This window comes from Mustela lutreola, chromosome 15 (assembly GCF_030435805.1).
Source record: "Mustela lutreola isolate mMusLut2 chromosome 15, mMusLut2.pri, whole genome shotgun sequence".
Taxonomy (NCBI): domain Eukaryota; kingdom Metazoa; phylum Chordata; class Mammalia; order Carnivora; family Mustelidae; genus Mustela; species Mustela lutreola.
The window spans coordinates 35,197,044-35,218,490 of record NC_081304.1 but is presented as its reverse complement, the minus strand read 5'-3'; the positions used below and the strand labels follow the sequence as shown (position 1 = coordinate 35,218,490).

Here is a 21,447-nt window from a genome sequence, read left to right as displayed (position 1 = left end):
GTACTCTTAATGTCACTTGGTAGATACTGAGATACTTAATAGGCTAAAATTCCAACTGTTCAATCTCTGGTTTCCCAGGGCTTGTGGTTATGCATTTACCATATGCTACTGTATATCCTTTATCTTAAGAGCTCATTGACCCATCACCACTTATTAGCTAGTCCATCCTTTCCAGGTAGTCGAAAATGCTGTTTATCATAAGTTTCCATTAAAATTTCCTATCATAGAATGAAACGTCTTAAATATATAGAAATCTGTGGGTTTGTAATGATACTTAAAAAGGAAGTATTGGACATAAGTGTAGGTTGCTTGTTTACTAACTCATTATTCTGAAAATTGATAACTGAAGCATGTACCTTGTCTTCCTTATTTCAATTTAATAAGATAACTGAATAGCTGGTGAGGGAAAGTTTTTCTTTATGGAAGAATTCCAGTATTAAAAATGTTAGAATTTAGATTTAGTGTGGTGATCATTTCGTAATATATACACATATTGAATCATTATGTTGTACTCCTGAAACTAATAGAATGTTGTATGTCAGTTATACCTCAATTTAAAAAAAGTCAGAATTTTAAGAATCACCATTATTGCTACCCCTAATGAAACAATGGATTTAGGCAGTTATAATCTGTATTTAGTTTTAGCTGATTACCAAAGTGGAACTGTCAGATATCATGTACTTCCTGATTTGATGTAATAGGATGTATACAATATTATCTATGAACTATTTCTGCCCAGTCTTCTAAATTAAACCTGAATCCAATTCAGCCCCTAGATGTAATTAGTACTTTACATAAAAGACAGAGATAGATAAGTTAAACAATACCATGAAAATACAGCCAGCCAAATCTAAAATGTGGGAAGTTCTTCATTCAAAATGTTATCGATTTTTTTAAAGTTTTTATTTAAATTGCAGTTAATTAGCATACAGTGTAATATTAGTTTCAGGTGTAGAATTTAGTGATTCAGCACTTACATGTAACACCTGATGCTCATCACAAGTGCCCTCTTAATCCCCATCATCCATTTAACCCCCTCCCCCCCACCTGTCTTCTGATAACCATCAGTTTATTCTCTATAGTTAAGAGTCTGTTTCTTGGTTTGCCTTTCTTTTCTTCCCCATTGTGTTCATTTGTTTTGTTTCTTAAATTTCATATATGAGTGAAATCATATGGTATTTGTCTTTCTCTGACTGGCTTATTTTGCTTAGCATTATACTCTCTAGCTCCATCCACCTCATCACAAATTGCAAGATTTCATTCTTTTTTATGGCTGAGTAGTATTCCATTGTGTATATATACCATATCTTCTTTATCCATTCATCAGCTGATGGACATTGGGCTCTTTCCACAATTTGGCCACTGTTGATAATGCTGTTGTAAACATTTGGGTTCATGTGTCCCTTGGAATCAGTTTCCTTTGGATAAATACCCAATAGTGTAATTGCTGGATTGTAGGGTAGTTCTATTTTTAACTTTTTGAGGAACCTCCATACTGTTTTCTAGAGTGGCTGCACCAGTTTGCATTCCCACCAACACCTGTTGTTTCCTGTGTTGTTAATTTTAGTCATTCTGACAGGTTTGAGGTGGTATCTCATTGTAGTTTTGATTTGTATTTCCCTAATGTTGAGTGATGTTGAGCATCTTTTCATGTGGTATCTTTTTTGTCTGTTCATGCCTTCAGCCCATTTTTCACTGGACTGTTTGTTTTTTGGGTGTTGAGTTTTATAAGTTCTTTATAGATTTTGGATACTAACCCTTTATCAGATATGTCATTTGCAAATATCTTCTCCCCTTCCAAAGGTTGCCTTTTAGTTTTGTTGATTCCTTCATTGTGCAGAAGGTTTTATCATTTTTTTAACTTTACCAAATTATTATTTTTTTTCAAATTTTTGTTTAAATTCTAGTTTGTTGACATATAGGGTAATACTGATTTCAGGAGTAGAATTTAGTGATTCATCACTTACATGTAAACCCAGTACTCAACACAAAAATCCCCCCTTAATACCCATTACCCAAAAGCTTTTTATCTTATCCTGATGAAAGGCTTTTTATCTTGATGAAATCCCAATAGTTTGTATTTGCTTGTTTCCCTTGCCTGAGGAGATCTAGTAAGATATGTCTTACTTAGTAAAACATAGTAAGAAGTTACTATGTGGCAACATCCAACTATATAGTTGTTATGTAGAAGTTACTATATAACAACTTAGTAAGAAGTTGCCGTAGCTGATGTCAGAGTGGTTACTGCCTATGTTCTCCTCTAGAATTTTGATGGTTTCCCGTCTCACATTTAGGTCTTTCATCTATTTTGAATTATTTGTGTTTGGTATAAGAAAGTGTTCCAATTTCATTCTTTTGCATGTTGCTGTCCAGTTTTCCCAACACCATTTGTTGAAGAGACTGTCTTTTTTCCACTGAATATTCTTTCCTGCTTTGTCGAAGATTAATTGACCATATAGTTGTGGGTTCATTTCTGGGTTTTCTAGTGACCTGAATCTTAACAACAAACATAGCTAACGCTTGAACCACATGGGTTTGAACTTCATGGGTCCACTCATATGTGGATTTATTTTGATAAGTACTATAAATGTAATTTTTCTTTCTTATGATTTTTCTCTTTTAATTATTTTTAAGTTTTTACTTTAATAATCCAGTGCTTATCATGACAAGTGCACTCCTTAATCCTCATCAGCTGTTTGACCCATCCTGCCACCCCGCCCCCGTAACCATCAGTTTGTTCTCTGTAGTTAAGAGTTTCTTTCTTGGTTTGCCTCTCTCTATTTTTTCCCCTATGATATTTGCTTTTTTTCTTAAATTCCACAAATGAGTGAGATCTTATGGTATTTGTCTTTCTTGGACTGACTTACTTCACTTAGCATTATATTCTCTAGCTTCATCCACGGCATTGCAAATGACACGATTTCATTCTTTTTTATGACTGAATAATATTCCACTGTGGGGGGGGTGTGGTGTGTTTGTGAGAGAGAGAGAGAGAGAAAGAGACATCTTCTTTATCTAATCATCAATTAATGGACATTTGGGTTGCTTCCATAGTTTGGCTGTTGTAAATAATGCTGCAATAAACGTAAGGGTGCATGTAGCCCTTTGAATTAGTGTTTTTGTATTCTTTGGGTAAACACCCACTAGTGCAATTGTTGGATTGTAGGGCAATTCTGTTTTTAAATTTCTGAAAAACCTCCATACTGTTTTCCAGAGTTGCTGCACCAGTTTGCATTCCTACCAGCAGTGTAAAAGGTTCCTTTTTCTCCACATCCTCGCCAATACCTATTGTTTCTTGCATTTTTGATTTTAGCTGTTCTGACAGGTGGAGGTGGTAGTGCATTATAGTTTTGATTTGTGTTTCCCTGATTCTGAGTGATGTTGAGCATCCTTTCATGTGTCTGTTGGCCATCTGTCTGTCTTCTTTGGAGATAGGTCTTTCATGTCTTCTGCCCTGGTTTGTTTTTTTTTTTTTTTTTTTTTTTTTTTTGTCAGAGAGAGTGAGCACAGGCAGACAGAGTGGCAGGCAGAGGCAGAGGGAGAAGCAGGCTTCCTGCTGAATACGGAGCCCGATGTGGGACTCGATCCCAGGACACTGGGATCATGACCTGAGCTGAAGGCAGCCGCTTAACCAACTGAGCCACCCAGGCGTCCCTTCTGCCCTGTTTTTAATTGCATTATTTGTGGGTTATTTTTTATTTTTTTGGATGTTGAGTTGTATAAATTCTTTATATAATTTGAATTCTAACCTTTTATTGGATATGTCATTTGCAGATATTTTTTCCTATTCATTAGGTTGCCTTTTAGTTTTGTTGATTATTTCCTTTGCTGTGCAGAAGCTTTTTACTTTTATATAGTTCCAGGAGTTTATTTTTCGTATTATTCCTCTGCCTCAGGAGGCATATCTAGAAAAATACTGCTACAGCTGATGTCAGAAAATTACTGCTTATGCTGTCTTTTAGGATTTTTATGGTTTCAGGCTTCACATTTGGGTCTTCAATCCATTTTGAGTTTTGTTTTTTTATATATATGGTAGAAGAAAGTGGTCCAGTTTCATTCTTTTGCATGTTGCTGTCTAGTTTTCCCAGTACCACTTGTTGAAGAAACTGTCTTTTTCCCACTGGGTTCTTTCCTGCTTTGTCAAAGATTAGTTGTGGGTTCATATCTGGGTTTTCTATTCTGTTTCATTGACCTGTGTGCCTGTTTATATGCCAGTATCATACTGTTTTGATTACTGTAGCTTTGTAGTATAACTTAAAATCTGGAATTGTGATACCATCAGCTTTGTTTTTCTTTTTTAAGATTATGTTAGCTATTTGGGATCTTTTGTAGCTCCATACAAATTTTGGGATTATTTGTTCTAATTCTGTGAAAAATCCTGTTGGTATTTTGATAGGGATTGCATTAAATGTGTAGATTGCTTTGGCTAGTATGGACATTTTAACAATATTTGTTCTTCCAGTCCATTAGCATAGAATGTCTTTGTAGTCTTTGTATCATGTTCAATTTCTTTTATCAGTATTTTATAGTTTTTGGAGTACTGTTCTTTCACTTCCTTGGCTAAGTCTATTCCTAGGTATCTTATTTTTGGTGCATTTGTAAATGGGATTGCTTTATTCATTTCTGTTTCTCTTGCTTCGTTATTAGTATATAGAAATGCAATGGATTTCTGTACATTGATTTTTTTATCCTGTGACCTTGGTGAATTTATTTATCAATTCTGGTAGTTTTTTGGTGGTGTCTTTCAGGTTTTCTGTATATAGTATCGTGTCATTTTCAAATTTTGAAAGTTTTATTTTTTTCCTTACCCATATAGATGCCTTTTGTTCCTTTTTGTTGTCTGATTGTTATGGCTAGGACTTCCAGTAAAAGTGGTAGAATTGACTTGGTGATCTTGTTCCTGATTTTAGGGGAAAGCTCTCAGTTTTTCCCATTTGGTATGATGTTGCTGTGGGGTTTCTCATGTATAGCCTTTATTATATTGAGGTATGTTCCCTCTAAACCTATTTTACAGCTGGTTTTTATTACTAATGGATATTTTACTTTGTCAGATGCTTTTTCTTTGTCTATTGAAATGATTATATGGTTTTTATCCTTTCTTTTGTTGAAGTGTTTGTTATATCACATTGACTGATTTCTTTATTTTTCTTGCCTAATATCTCTGACTTGGACTTCCAGTAGCATGTTGAAAAAAGTGGTGAGAATGTGCATCCTTTTTTTGTTCTTGATCTTAGAGGAAAAGCTTTCAGCTGGTCACTGTTGAGTGTGATGTTAGATGTGGGCTTCTCATAGATGGCCTTTATTATATTGAGGTACATTTCCTTTATACCCATTTTATTGAGAGTTTTTATCATGAATGGATGTTTTTATTATGAATTGAATACTTTAAAATGCTTTTTCCATATCTTTTGAGATGGTCATTGGCTTTTTATCCTTCATTTTGTTAATGTGTGTATCTCAGTCAGCATCTAGATGGTGGCTAATTGAAAGCTGGACTGTCAGGCAGCAGCTTTTAAAGTATGAAAATATATCTCTCTTAAGGATAGTTTAGTAGTGGGACATTTTTGTCTACTGCTTCTGTTCTGTGCCCTGGGTAGAAGTCATTTTAAATTATGTAAATATCCCTTCCCCTCCCCAAATTTATAACACTTCTTTTATTTATATATATCATTTGGTTAATAGATTCCTATTTAATTTCAGTGGTTTATTTTCATTCAATGACTATTTATTTTAATGCTCAAAATATTCCAGATTTGTCCAGTGGCATCTATCAACTTGACATGTGTGTCCTTTGACATATCTCAATTTTTCTCTTACAGTGTCCTTACCTTCTGCACATCTAAACTTGCTTATTCTTAGTTACTGTTCATTTTTGTTTCTTTTGTATGGAAGTTTCTAAGTAGATGACTGTTTTAGATGAAGATTCAATATTTAACTATGCTGCTGGCACATTTTATTTTATTTTTTAAATATTTGTTTATTTGAGAGATGGGAAGGGTTGGGGAGGAACAGAGGGAGAGAGAGGGGGAAACTTATACAGACTCCATGCTGAGTACAGAGCCTGACACGTAGCTAGATCTCATGACCTTTAGGTCATGACTTGAGTTAAAATCAAGAATCAGATGTTTAACCGACTGCCATTCTGGTGCCCACACATTTGATTGCTTAACTCTGTTTTTGTAATACCTTTTCTGTCCTCACCAGTAATTTGTATGCCCTACTTCAGCTATAACCTAGAATTCTACTATTTTAAATGTTTATACTTTTTTTTTTTTTGCTTACACCTTTTTTTTGTAAATCATTTGCATTAGCATTATTTATCATTTAATTACCTGTACATCCAACCTGGAAATAGAGATGTCACACTCTGTAATTTAGAAGATTGGGAATTTCTAAACCCCAAATATTAAGATCTAAGGAAACTCAAGTAATGACTATAAAATTAATTTCCATAACCTTCTACTGAAAATTACTTTGAAATAATATATAAAATTTAGCACTGATTATGAAATCTATATGGCATATGATCTAGCTAACTGTCTTTGAGTACTTCAAAATCATGTCATTCTAGATTCTTCCAAAAACTCTGAGGGTACTTTAATCAGGCAAGGAAAAAACTCAAGTATGTGGATCTAATTATGTTGAATTAAGTTGTTTTGTGATCTATGACTTGGGATATCCTCTGCATCTGACAGTAATTTTCCTCATAAGGCACATATGCAGTTAGAAAAATACTTCTTTTTCAGCAGGAATATATGGTGAAACCTTTACAATATTTGTTAATATACTTTTATAATGTCTTACTCAAGCAGGTACAAGTCATTTTAGTACTTAACATGCAAATTTTATTAAATGGTCAACTTGCTTTGGAAACATTTGCACATCAGGTAAGTGTTACTTTTATCAGTATAGTCCTATAAAATGGTAAGCTTATAGGTTTAATTCTTAATGGCAAAAGAATCTAGCTATTTAATATTCTTTTTTTTTTTTTTTAAAGATTTTATTTATTTATTTGACAGAGAGATCACAGTAGGAGAGAGGAAGGGAAGAGATCACAGAGAGAGAGGAAGGGAAGCAGGCCCCCTGCCGAGCAGAGAGCCCGATGTGGGACTCGATCCCAGGACCCTGAGATCACGACCCGAGCCGAAGGCAGCGGCTTAACTCACTGAGCCACCCAGGCGCCCGCTATTTAATATTCTTAATTGATAGTATTTAATGGTCAGTTCAAGTAAAAATAGGTAATTTTAGTATGAGTATGTCCAGATATTGCTTACTTAGATTTATATTGAAATTCAAATTTTAGGGGCACCTGGGTGGCTCAGGTCATGATCTCAGGGTCCTGGGATCAAGCCCCGCATCAGGCTCTCTGCTCAATGGGGAGCCTGCTTCCCCCCACTTCTCTGCCTACTTGTGATCTCTCTTTCTCTCTGTCAAATAAATAAAATCTTTAAAAAAAAAAGAAATTCAAATTTTACTGGACTTTCTGTATTTTTTATTTGCTAATCCTCACGGTCCTATGTATAACCCTATGCTCTTGACTTTTATCAGTTCCCTCCCCCACCAAAATGTTAGATTTATTGAGATGTAATTCTTAGAATATAAATTAAATTTTTTAAAAAATGTGCATTTCAGTGTTTGTTTGTTTTTTGTTAGTATCTTCACAGAGCTACGCAACTATCACCAGCATCTACTATTAGAACATTTTTTATAACAAATTTTTTGCTGATTAGCATTCACTCCCCATTTCCTGTCCCCCACTTCCATATATACTTGGATGCTGCTTAGTAATTCTATTACCAAAGATAAATTTTCTACTTTTCTTAAGTTTCCATTTACTCATCTGTAAAATGGGACCAAAGACTGTTCCATAGCATTTATTTCAGGAAGTGTCAGAAATAATAGATGTAAAATGTGTCTTACTGTACTTGTAAAACCTGGCACAGTAAATGACAAAGAATTAATATGAGGACCTTCACTTTGGGTCACTATAGACTAAGAAAGAGAGGTTGGTGGGAAGAGGGTGGAGTAAGAGGATCCTAAGCTCTTCTTGTCTTAGGGATACAACTAGATAACACCCAAATCAGCATAAATAACCTGGAGTAAGAGAAACTGGATTTACCCTCCTACATGAAACAATGAAAGAACAAACAGTGTTTTCCTAGACATAGGACATAAGGCCATGAAGGAGGTGATCCTTGAGAGATGGGAAGCAAATGAGAAAAAGCCTATGATTGCCCCAGCTTACTTCCTTGACAGATTTTCCAGCCCATGGTGCAAGAAAGAGGAGTCCAAGTGGAGCTGGATAGACTCCCTCTATTGATGAGTTATTGCTAAGAATACTGAGAGGTGAAGATCATAGAGTTCTTAGGATAGAGTGCTGGAGAGATAAAAGCTGCAAAGATAGACCCTCCTGAGATCTGCAAAGGAAATCTGAGACCACAGAAAGAATCGTCATCATATCAGAAAGGAAGAAAGTAAAACTATATTTATTTAAAGATGATATAGTTGTGTAGAAAATCTTTTGGATTCTATAAAAATAGTTAGAAAAAGTGATTTTAATTAGGTTTCAGAGTATCAGATCAATATGGAAGTCAGTTGCCCCTCTACATATTAGGAACAAACAATAGGTAATTGATAATTTTTAAAAAACTTTAATGGTAGAAAATAGTGTGCAATGTATACTTATAATATGTAAGACATGTACCCTTAAAACTATAAAACATTGCTCAGAGTAAGGATGTAAATAAGTGGAGAGTTAAACCATGTTTTGGAGTTAGAATGCTTAATATTGTTGATTATATTTGTTGATTTGATTGATCTGTATATTCAATGCAATCCCCATCAAAAGGCCAGCAGGATAAAAAACAGAGCCACAATATTTGTGGGGGGGTATAAATTGACAAGCTACTTCTAAAATTCATATGTAAATACATAGAGCTTTTAATGACAAAATAACACTGAAAGAGAAAAACAAATTTGAAGAGATATTATTACCTGCTATCAAGATTTACTTAAGCTACAGTGATCAATAGGGAACCCAGGAACATTCCTGTACATATGGACAATTGATTTTTGGCAAAGGTGCAAAATGAGAAAGGCTAGTCTTTTCAAAAATGGTGATGGACCACTTGGGTACTTACATGCAAAAAAAAAAAAAAGTTAGCATCAATCCATACATCATTCCATATATAAAAATGAACTCAAATTGGATCATAGATTTAAATGTGAAACTCACTAATATAATGCTTTTAGAAGAAAATGTTGGAGAAAACTTTTGTGACTTGGGTTAGACACAGATTTCTCATAGATGACTTGAATAGCAAAATCCATGTAAGTAAAACTGATAAATTACAGTTCACTAAAACAAAACATATCTGCTCTTTGAAAACCACTGGTAGTAGAATGAAAAGGCACAAACTGTCTTATATCTACCACACCTTTTAAGGAACTCTCAGAAATCAGTGAGTTGGAGGAGCTGGATTTCTCATACGTTGCTTTTGGGAATGTGAAATGATATAGCCACTCCAGAAATTAGTTTAGAAGTTTCTTGAAATCTTAACATACACTTACCATACCACCCAGCATCCCCAGTCCTGGGCAGTCCACAACATAGAATTCACATTGTTCTGGATATCCATATTTATTATATTTCTTTCCTATCGTTGTTGTAACAAATTACCATGAAACTGGGCGGGGGGCGGTTAAAATAACAGAAATTTATTCTCCCACAATACTGGAGGCCAAAAGTCCAAAATCAAAGTGTTGGCAATGCCACACTCCCTCTCGAACCTCTAAGCAGAATCTGTTCTTTTCCTTTTCCAGCTTCCAGTGACTGTCAGGATTCCTTGCCTTGCAGCCATCTATATCACTCCAACCTTTGCCTCTGTGATCACATTTCTTCCTTTCGTGTCTATGTCTTCTCCTCTTCTGTTTATCTTACAGGATATATGTGAATACATTTAGTACCTGTACCTATAATCCAAGATAAACTCCCAACATCTATACATCAATCACATTTTGGTGTATAAAGTTATGGCCACTCTTTGGGTCTATAATGTACTATATGCAGGTTCTAGGGATTAGGATTGGAATATGCCTTTTTTTTGAGCCACTGTTTACTTCGCTACTGTCTACCTTCTGATCCCTCAAATTCAGGATCACCCCATGTGCAAAATACATTTACTGCATACTAACATCCCTAAAAGTCTCAGTGCATGGCAGCATCTACTCAAAGTCTAAAATTTCTTGATAATATCATTAGCCCAAAAGCCCGTGTCATCATCTAAATTATCCAAATCAGGTATGATTGAGACTCTATATATGATCTATCCTATGACAAAATTCACATTGATCTGTGTGGAAAGGGAGGATATAAAGAAAATGAGGCAGAAAAAATATAGAAAGAAATAAAGATGGAAAGCCCCCCAAATTTGTTGAGAAATGCAGTTTAAATCTTCAGAAAGACTGGGAAACACCAAATAGGATTGACTATGACAAAATCCCAGTTTAAGAACATCATGGGGTGCCTGGGTGGTTCAGTGGGTTGGGCCTCTGCCTTTGGCTTGGGTCATGGTCACGGGGTCCTGGGATTGAGCCCTGCGTCTGGTTTTCTGCTCACCAGGGAGCCTGCACCACCCCCTTTCTCTGCCCGCCTCTCTGCGTAATTGTGATCTCTTTCTCCCTGTCAAATAAATAAATAAAATCTTCAAAACAAAACAAAACACATTGTAGTCAACTTTCTGAAAATCATAGTGAAGAATAAATCTTGAACATAGCCAGAGGAAAATAATACATTGTATACAGGGAAAGAACATCAACAAATTAGTGACTTCTCATAGAAACCATGGAAGTCCAAAGGCAGTGGAATATAATGATTAGAGGACAGAAAGGAAAAAAATACAAGCCATCAAAAATTCTCCGTTCAGTAATAGTATCATTCAAAAATGAAACAGTGAGAAATAAGGCCAGTGCATTCACGATAAAAATTATGGTAAAGGTAAATGATAGCAGAGCAAGCTTGGATCTTGTAGAAGTAATGAAATATCTGAGAAATGGTTAGTTTCTAATGGGAAAGGATGATTTTTCCCATTTAAAATTTTCTTCTTTTTTAAAATTTGAATTCAGTTAGCCAACACCCAGTACATCATTAGTTTCAGATGTAGAGTTCAGTAATTCATCAGTTGTATATAACACCCGGTGCCCATCACATCACATGCTCTCCTTAATGCCCATCACCCAGTTGCCCCACATTTTAATTTATTTAAAAATATATAGGAATGTTAAAATGATAGTATTTATGTATATGAAATTTTTATGTCATTTTCTGGGGTTTATATCATGTGTTCATGTAATGCATACCATAAATATAGCATGATGGACCTATAGTGCTGACGTATAGTGTATGAAGCACATATCTGGAACTGTTTCAGGGTTCAACATGCTATACCTAAAAGAAAGTAATTCAGTTAACATGGATTTCAGTTAATTCAAAAGTAGGCAGACAAGGAAGAACAGAGGCACAAGAAACTGGATAAACAAAAACCAGATATTAAATGGTACATCAAAATTCAACCAAAGTATAATAATTATATTAAATATTAATGTATTTTAGTTTAAAGGAATTGTCTATTAGAGATTCACTTTTCATGTTGAGACATGAATATAATGATAGTACAAGCATGTTAAAAGATAGGTCATGCGGGGCACCTGGGTGGCTCAGTGGGTTAAAGCCTCTGCCTTCGGCTCAGGTCATGATCCCAGAGTCCTGGGATCGAGCCCCAAATCGGGCTCTCTGCTCAGCGGGGAGCCTACTTCCTTTCCTCTCTCTTTGCCTGCCTCTCTGCCTACTTGTGATCTCTGTCTGTCAAATGAATAAATAAAATCTTTTAAAAAAAGATATGTCATGCAAATGATAAATACAATAATGTCAAAAACTTGGCCATATTAATATCAACTAAAATAAGTTAAAACAGAAAGATCTAGAGATCTTTCATTATGTTAAAGAGTCAAATTATCAGGAAGATTTAAATATGTACTACCTAAACCTGAGTTTAACAGTTCTTTCTCAATATTTGATAGAACAAATAGGGTGAAAAGGGTCAAATATCTGAGAACCATATCAGCTATATTAATAGGTAAGCAACTAATCTACAGTATATTTATGTATATGCTATATATATGTTATATATAATAGCATACTATATATGTTATATATAATAGCATATTTCATATAGTATATAATTTACTTATATTTACTTGTTATATATAATAGCATATTACATATAGTATATAATTTACTACACTACATTATAACACACCTTCAGTTTGTGTGTTTTAACTGTGACATCATATATACTTTGAGTGATTATAAAACAGTGGATAATAGAAAGGATGTAAACCCCAAACATACATTATTGATGGATTTAGTTGGGAATCACTGTGCAGAGCAGGGCAGTACAGGCTTGATGAGCAGCTTGATTCTAGTCCTTTCCATCAGCGGATGGAATCTTACCTTGGGTGGGAGTGAACCAGATTGTTCAGTTACTAGCCATGATTTGTTTGTGCAGCTCTTAGCCCTGAAAGAAGGGATATCTGCAGTCTGCCAGTATGTGGTCTTCCTCACGGCAAACCACACGAGGTTTGGCCAGGACATTGGCAGTCACCAAAGTGTTAGCAATATTGTTTAAAGCAGGCTCAGTGAATTGGGGTAAATTAGAGGGGTAGACAAAGCATGAGAGATTGGAGGGGAGGGAGGTGGTATTTAGGTGGGCACGTATTATGTGGAGCATTAGGTATGGTGCATAAACAAAGAATCTTGGAACACTGAAAAAAATAAAGCAGGTTCAGCAAACTGTTTCTGTGAAGGAGCAGTAGTAAATATTTAAACTCTGTGTTGTATATATTCTCTGTACTTAACTTTGCCATCATAGTACAAAAATATCATAGAGAATACATCAACAGGTAGATATGATGGGCCCAGAGCTATAGTGACCCATCAACTAAAACAGAAGTGACAGCTTTCCATTATCCTACTGTGCTGATGGGGCTTTGCTTCATTGGTCCCGGCAGAGTTTTTGCTGGGGTTGCGCACCTGCCACAGGCTAGTGGACACCATCAGCCTTCATCTTAGGCAAGCCATCAGGGAATCAGGCACAGGCATTTAGAGGAAGTTGTGTGAATCAAGGGTCTATTGAACCAGTGCTGTTGCTTAAGGCAGGTGGAGAAGCTGATAAAGTAGCTGTAAAAACAAGATGCTTCTTCTAGGGCCGGGCTGGAACATACTCTGAAATATACCATTTCCATTTGACTAGAAAGCTCTGTTGGGTCTTCACCACCATGTTCATCATCAAATTTGAGTTGACCCAGCCCAGTGTTGGTCTTGAAAATCACAAGGCCTTATGGGTCAGTTGTTCATTTTCAAGAATTGAACAGCAGGTTGGTAGCCACCATCTGAAAGAGGCAATGTATTTGGTTGCTGGATCAGGCAGGTGGCGATGTTGTACTGGGATAACACCTGAGTATTTCACTAGCCATTAAGTCACTACCTAACTTTTCCTACTGGGATTCTGTTTTTTCTATTGTATAACATGGAAGGAACTGGAAGCCCAGTAGGGAGTCTGTTGTGCGCTTTCCCCATTACTATTTCATTCTTCATGGCAGAGGATATACCCTCTGACACTTACAAGCATGTAAGTTAAGCCATTAATACCAGTTACACGTTCATCAACAGCATAGCAGTACCTACCAGGTCACTTTAGCTTCTCTTCCCTACTGCAGAATTTGCTTACACTTCCTTACAGGGTATTCTCTGGGGCATCTTTTCCCCACCTCCCCAACAAGGACAGGGACTACTTTCCCTACAGGAGAACACAGACTAATGTATTCAATGTGCACATGTCTGTTGTTCCAGTGACAGTTGCCAGATGGTCACATTATCCTTTATCTTGTTAGCAGGAGAGGCTGCCCTGCAGACACTCTGGGGGCAGCCAGAAATGTTGGCCTTCCTCTCACTTGACCAAGTGGTTGTTCCCCAGTGTGGGTGCCACTTATTTCCCCATGGGCATTAGTGCTACTTTCCAGCATCCTGCGAGTGTGCCCACACTCCCAACACTGCCAAGTTTCACCCCTGCAGCCTCTGGTATCTTGGATATCCCTCATCCTTGTTACCCCTTAAGTTCAGGTTGCAGGAGCTAGGCCATATTAGCACTGCTGGCTCTGTGGTGTGTGTGAGGCATCGTATTAACTTTTTTTTTAGTTCAGATTTTTATAGAAATAATTGTAGATTCATATAGATTTGTAAGAAATACTAAGAGATCTCATGTACGCTTGACACAGTTTATTTCAATGGGTAACATTTTACAAAACTAGAGTATATCACAACAGGATATTGACACTGGTATAATCCGTGATCTTTTTCAGGTTTCACTGGGTTTACTTATTTGTGCGTTTGTGGGTTTGTGTGGAAATGAGGGTGTGTGTGTGTGTGTGTGTTTAGTTCTGTACAATTTAGTCACCTGTGTAGGTTTGTGTGTCCTTGAGGATACTCAACCATTCCCTCACATTGCCCTTTTATGAGTAGACCTAACTCACACAGGTTCATACATTCACCTGGACAGTTTTTAGTTTGGGGCTATTATGAATATATTATGTGAACATAATTTTTATTTTTCTGGCATAGGTGCCCAAGAGTGTAGTTGCTGGTTAAGATGATAATTGCCTACTGCTTATTAGCATTAGCTCATTTTTCACTTTTTGGTACTTAGAAGAGTGTAAAAGATCTTAAAAACTTTCCATAAATATTTACTGACTAAATGAATGATTATGAAGAATTCATAGGGGGAGCAGGGGGGCAGATAGGATAGAAGGTATGTGTGGATTATCCATCTTTAACACATTTCCTTTCTAAACCACTTATTCCCAAGCAAAGTTTTATTGCCATTAACCTTGTCATGATAGTCAGAATTATAACATTTTAATGAAAGTATCTATATCAATTTTGAAGGATAAAATTATTGAAATGCAGTGCTGGGGATATCTCTAGAACTTGTATATTAATTTTCAAGCAAATAACTTCTTTTATGTATTTTCATGTAAATTTTCATTAAATATAACATCATCTGAGGGCTTGGACCTTGACCAGTTAGTTTTTGATATATGGCACTTGTCTTTATGGCTTTGGTTGCCATTCTCATGGGCTTCTGAAACTATAATACTCTTGGATTACAGACTTTCTATCCAAGTACTGTCTGCTTTTGGATTTTCCTTCCTTACTTTTTTTTTTTTTTTTTTTAAGAGAATTGGTAAGCAAATTGGTATTTGAACCATAGGTATATGTTTGGCTAAAAGAAAATCACATTTAATGATGGTTTTTAAAAAATCGGACTTTATTTTTGTCATGTTATAAGAATTCTGTTGCTGGTTTGGTACAGTTGTTTGACAATGTCTTTGTGACTTTTTTGTTCTTTCCCTTGTGATGGCTTTATGTAATTGCTATTCTTGTGGGCATTGTTTCTGAATTCAAGGCACTAAGATGGGGAGTATGGGCAGCCTCAGTGATGTTAATTCTTAAATCAGGAAGCAAATACTTTCCCCAAATCTGCAAAATAGCATCCTGCTTCTGTCTGACTGATCACAGCTGTGTCAACACTTCCTGTTGGAGAGGCTGGGCAAGCACATATGAAGCACCTGGTGTCAGGTGAGGGAGGGAGGATTGGAGATGGGTGTTGGATTTGCCATCTGCTGCTAGTCACATTCATATAACCATCACTGCAGTCAAGCTACACAACATTTTTATCATTCTAGAAAACATCCTACAACTCTTTTCAACCTTCCGCCTCACTCTTGTCCTAGGAAATCATTGCTATTACTTTATTTAAAAACAACAACAACAACAACAACAAAGACCAAAACCTCTTTTTATGCTTTCTAACATTTGGTATAGAAATAGGGGGACTGCTATTTTTGGTCACTTTATTCTATGGCTCTGTATTAGAGACCTTAGGTCAGTAGCAGAGTCGTTTTCTGAGTGTTCTGAAACTGCAGATTTCTTGGTCATGTATCTGTCACCTCCTAATACCTATAGAATCATAATCCTGAAGGTAGGACCAACTTATTTGCACTTCTTTCAAGTAACTTAGGTGCTTCTTTTCACACTAAAGTTTGAGGAACTTTGTTTTAGATTTTAGGATGTTAAAATAATCCTATACTATGGAGCGCCTGGGTAGCTCAGTTGGTTAAGTGTCTGACTCTATTTCAGCTCAGGTCATGATCTCGGGGGTGTAAGATCGAGACCTGCATTGGGCTTTGTGCTGGGCATGGAGCCTGCTTGGGATTCTCCCTCTTCCTCTCCCTCTGCCCCACCTTCCCTCACAAAAGAAAAAAATAATAACCCTATATTTTTATTTCCATTATTAGTTAATTGGGTTTTGGTGATGAATTTGTGGCATAAATTGAAGCCCTGTAAAATGCTGAATTCTATACCTTAGATGCTTAAATGGGGTACCACTTAATCCTAGTGCTCAAATAATCTTGTATCATATGTAATTTGAATTCAACCTGTTTTGTGAATTAAATACACATTTGGAGTGGGGTTTTTTTAGGTTTTGATAAAATGGGCATAATTGTTCTGTGTAAGTGTATGTTTGCTATATTAGATTTGGTTGTTCCAAATATTGTTTTGGATTATTAAATCAATAAAATACTTTAAAAAGGATAATCCAGTTTGCCAAAAAATATTTATATAAGTTAGAATTATATATATAGCTACATTATATTTTAAGGAACAAATATATTTGCTTTCTAGAGGCCTAGTGGTTTCTGATAGCTAAATTTTACATCATTACAATAAAAAACAAGTGTGAGATGTTATCAATATGCCAAATAATACAGGAACCATTTAACGAACAAATTATATACCCTAATAAAGTATAAATAATAAATAATAATAAATAATAAATTATTTATAATAAATAATTTATATGATTTATATAATTATTTATTATAAATAATTTATAAATAATAAATTATATACTCTAATAAAAATTTGCAAAACATTTAATTAAGCAGTCTGTATTTAAAAAATTCATATCCCATTAGTTAAGAATCCTGACATTTGTATACTTAAAAGCTCTAAATTGATTATTGTGAGTGTCGAGTAGTCCCATACTACTTTAGGTACTCTGCTTGATTTTTTCCTTATCATTTTATGCCACACTTCTTTGCTGAATGGAGGGAAAATTAATAATAAGAACATCTGGTTATAGTGTTTCCCCATATTATACTGTATTCACTCATTTACCCCAGCCTCAGATGTGAAGTGAGCTGAGATGGGCACGATAAAATGCTAGCTTAGGGTTCTTAGCAGTTGCTTATCTTCTTTTGAGCCTAGAATAATAGAGACATCTCAGAGAACCAAAGGACAGGTAAATGAAACCACAAACTAGAAAAAGAGGCTATAGAACTTACCTTTCAGAGAACTAACTAGTTTTTTCATTTTCTTAAATAACAGCTTTATCGAGACATACTTCACATACATAAAGTTCACCCTTTTAAAGTGTACAGTTTTGTGGGTTTTGGTAGACAGACTTGTATATCAATCACTATTTTATTTTATTCCAGAACATTTTCATCACCCCAGAAAGAAACCTGGTACCCATGAGTGGCTACTCCCCGTTCCCTTCTCCCTGGCCCTTCGCAATTGTTAACCTATTTTCTGTCTCTATGGATCTGCTTATTTTGTCCATTTCATATAAATGGAATCAGATAACAGGTAGCCTTTTCTGTCTTCTTTCATTTTACATAGTGTTTTCAAAGTTCATGTTGTAGCATGTATCAGAACTTTATTACTTTTTGTAGCTGAATAATATTCCCTTGATGTATAGAGCACATTTTTTCCATTTATTAGTTGATAGACATTTGGGTTGTTTCCACTTTTGAATTCTAAGGAATACTTCTATGAACATTAGTGTGTAGGTTTCTGTTTGAACATGTTTTCATTTTTCTTGGTTATCTAAGGATGAAAGTCTATGTTTAGCTTTTAGAGGAATTCAGGTGGCTGCACCATTTGCTTTTTTCCCAGCAATGTATGAGGGTTCATGTTTCTTTCTCCACATTCTCATCAGCACTTTTTTTTTTTTAAATAACCACTCTTTTCAGTATGAAATGGTATCTCATTGTGTTTTTTATATACATTTCCCTAATGACTAAAGATGTTGAGCATCTTTTCCTGTGCTTTTGGCCATTTCTTATATCTTCTTTGGAAAAAAGACTTTTTTTTTTTTGCTTATTTTTAATTGAATTATGTGTCTTTATGTTGTCGAGTTGAAAGACTTATTTAAGTATTTTACATGCTGGACCCTTATCAGACCTATTATTTAGGAATATTTTCTCATATTCTATGGTTGTCTTTTTTTCTTTCTTAAAAGATTTAATGAATTTATTTATTTATTTAACAGAGAGAGAGAAAGAGAGAGAGAGAGATCACAAGTGGGCAGAGAGGGAGGGAGAGAGAGGGAGAAGCAGGCTCCCTGCTGAGCATTGAGCCTGCTGCTGGGCTCTATTCCAGGACCTTGAGATCATGACCTGAGCTGAAGGCAGAGGCACCCAAGTTGCCCCTATGGTTGTCTTTTTATTTTTTTGTAGTATTCTTTGAGGCAGGAAAGTTTTGAATATTGAATAAGTACAGTTTATCTACTTTGTCTTTTGTTGCTTGTAGATGGTCCTAAATAAGAGCCTAGTTCGGAGTGTAATGTAGTAACCTATTGGAGTGATGATAGTGGTTTAGTGTATGTTGTTAGCAGTAAAAATAGAGATGTTTGAACCGAGTAGGGATGTGTTTTTATGGTAATTATGATAGTTACAGTAAACATCTTTGTTTAGTGCTTAGTGAGTGATAGGCAGTGTTCTAAGTGCTTTACATGTTAATTCATTAAATCTAAAACCCCAGGAGACTTGCATTATTGTTCCCATTTTGCAAATGAAGAACTCTAAGACAGAGAGTTGTTAACTAAGTTTTCCATGGCCGTGTAGCTAGTAATTGACATATTTGCCATTACGTGCTACCTGTAGGGAAAGCCTGTAATCACATGTAAATACTTTATACTTATAGTGCTGTTTCCATATCTTTTCACTATCTTGTATAATATTGAAGTGTTATTTCATATTTCAAATTGGTTACTCTTATCCAGTGAAAAATTATATGTGTATGTGCATACATAAGTCTTTATGTCTCTATATTTGTGTTTATATGATATAAACACACACATACACACACATAAATATACACATAAATATCTATACATACCTGTCTGTGCATTGAGATGTCCAGGATAATTTGAAATAGTTATCTCCAGGTTGTAGGGCTTATGAGTGTATGTGTGATTTTGTTTTTCCAACTCAGATGACTTACTCCAATAGTTATGTATTAATGTTGAATTGAATACTGCTGTATTCATCTTGAAGACAATACAGAATGTCTGCTTGCTGTTGGATTTAGAAAAGAACTATAATCTCATTGGTTTTATGTTCCTAACTAATATCTTGCATGGATTCTTCTTACGGGGAAGGCTTTCTTTATAGTTTTTCCTATCTTTACTGTGGAGTATCTTGCAAACCATAAGAATAATATTGACCTGAGGGTCTTACTGTGTTTTTGACTTTGACTTTAGATTTCTGAGGTCCTTCCTGCTTTGAAGTTTTATGATGACTTGACAAATTTACATTTACTACTGTGGTGGTGGTATAAAATGGGTCACAAACTGTGGTCCTTTGGCCATATGTGGCCCCCTGTCTGTTTTTGTACATCTCATGAGCCAAGAATGGTTTTTATAAATATATAAAGCCTTGGGATCTATTTGATGATAATAATACTAGCTTTGAACCCCGAATAAACAAACTGTTATCTCCTATAAAAAAAATAGGTTCCATTCTTCTTATTAGTAGACTTACATTACAAAAAATTCAGTGAAAATTTTGTCAAAATTTGTTTTCTTTCTTGTTATTCTAAGTACCTACATAGTATCCTTAGTTTTGCTTTCTTGCTTGCAAAGCCTAAAATTTTACTCTCTGGCCTCTTACTGAAAAAGTTTGCTGACCCCTTTTCTGGAAGAAACCTGGGCTTGTCCTATGTTCACATTCATTCTCTGCTCCAGCTTCATACCAGTGTGAAATGCTAAGTTGGAGCCATACGATCTATCTTTTGCTGTCCACATCTGCTTGATTGAGTCAATTCCTGAGTTTCAGAATAGTAAATAGTTCTTAAAAATCACAATTGTCTAAATATGCTTGCTTCCTAAATTTGAGGGGGTGGTATTTGGATAGTACGTTTTGGTACCAGTACAGGTACCTTTTAGTATCTGTACTGGTTTAGTTTAAACTTCTAAGAATTGCCTGATCTGTACTTGGTAAATGTTATTTGCCATGATATACGGTACTGTATCACTAAATCAGAGATACACCTCCCATGTAGCTTCCCTGCTTCGTGATGAGAAAAATTCTTTACTAGAAGTATCATTCCAGAACTGAGGTCCAAAAATCATGCAGATGGTGTCATCATTTTATTACTAGTTTGCCATTATATATAGTCTTCCCTGTCTTTATTTATTTATTTATTTATAGTCTTTCTTGTCTTTAATAGTGTAGTGAAAAACCCCCCAACTTGTTTGATAACACCAACAGTTACATCATTTCACATTTTGTGTGTAGGCGACTTGTTATCCTCTATGTTATTTAAAGGATTAAACTCTCTCTGTCTCTTGACAACGAATATCTTCTCTGTTCGTTTAAGTATCCTGGTATGTCCTCAGGGTCATAGAGCAGAATCAGTTCTCTGAGAGCAGTTTTCTAAGTAAGCGCTGAGGTGGAATTCTGTCTTCCTGCCCTGATATGGATTGTTAGCGCCACTTCGTATCACAAGTATTTTTAAAATGAAAGAAGGAAACTTCTTTTCACTGACAGACCAGGAAGCAGTCTTGATTATAAGTGTTTTGGACAAGGTTTTAGATAACATGATTTAGTTGCACTGTGGACGGGACATAAATTACTCAGTAAGTCTACAGGTGGTTTTTTTTTCTTTATGTATTTGATTCTGGCTCATGTTAATGCATTTGATAGTATGATATTAAACTTGTATAGAACTGTTTTTCTTTTCTTTTGCTTCTGCTATTTATATATATATATATTTTTTGGCCTGCTCCTTACACTTTCTCTCGCTTTTTCATAAGTCAGCTTAGCTGGAAGTTATTGTAGGCAAATTACAGAGATAAACCACTTGTGAACTGGCTTTTTATTCACAATTCTAGAATCCCTGGGGGATAAATTTGTCAGGTTTCAGTCGATTCTTTAATTATAACCTTAATGTGTCATTAGGGCATATATCACACTGATTGAAATGGGCAGGCATATGGTTGAATTTGGGGTTTGTCCATGTAGTGATAGTTTTTATCTAGCAAT

At 35.4% G+C, this 21,447-nt stretch overlaps 1 protein-coding gene across 9 annotated transcripts in view; it reads left to right on the top strand.

The window, feature by feature from the left end:
- The window catches only part of BCAS3 (BCAS3 microtubule associated cell migration factor), a 591,123-nt gene that overhangs the window by 215,892 nt on the left and 353,784 nt on the right, over positions 1–21,447 (top strand). The gene's annotated exons all lie outside the window — the stretch shown is intronic.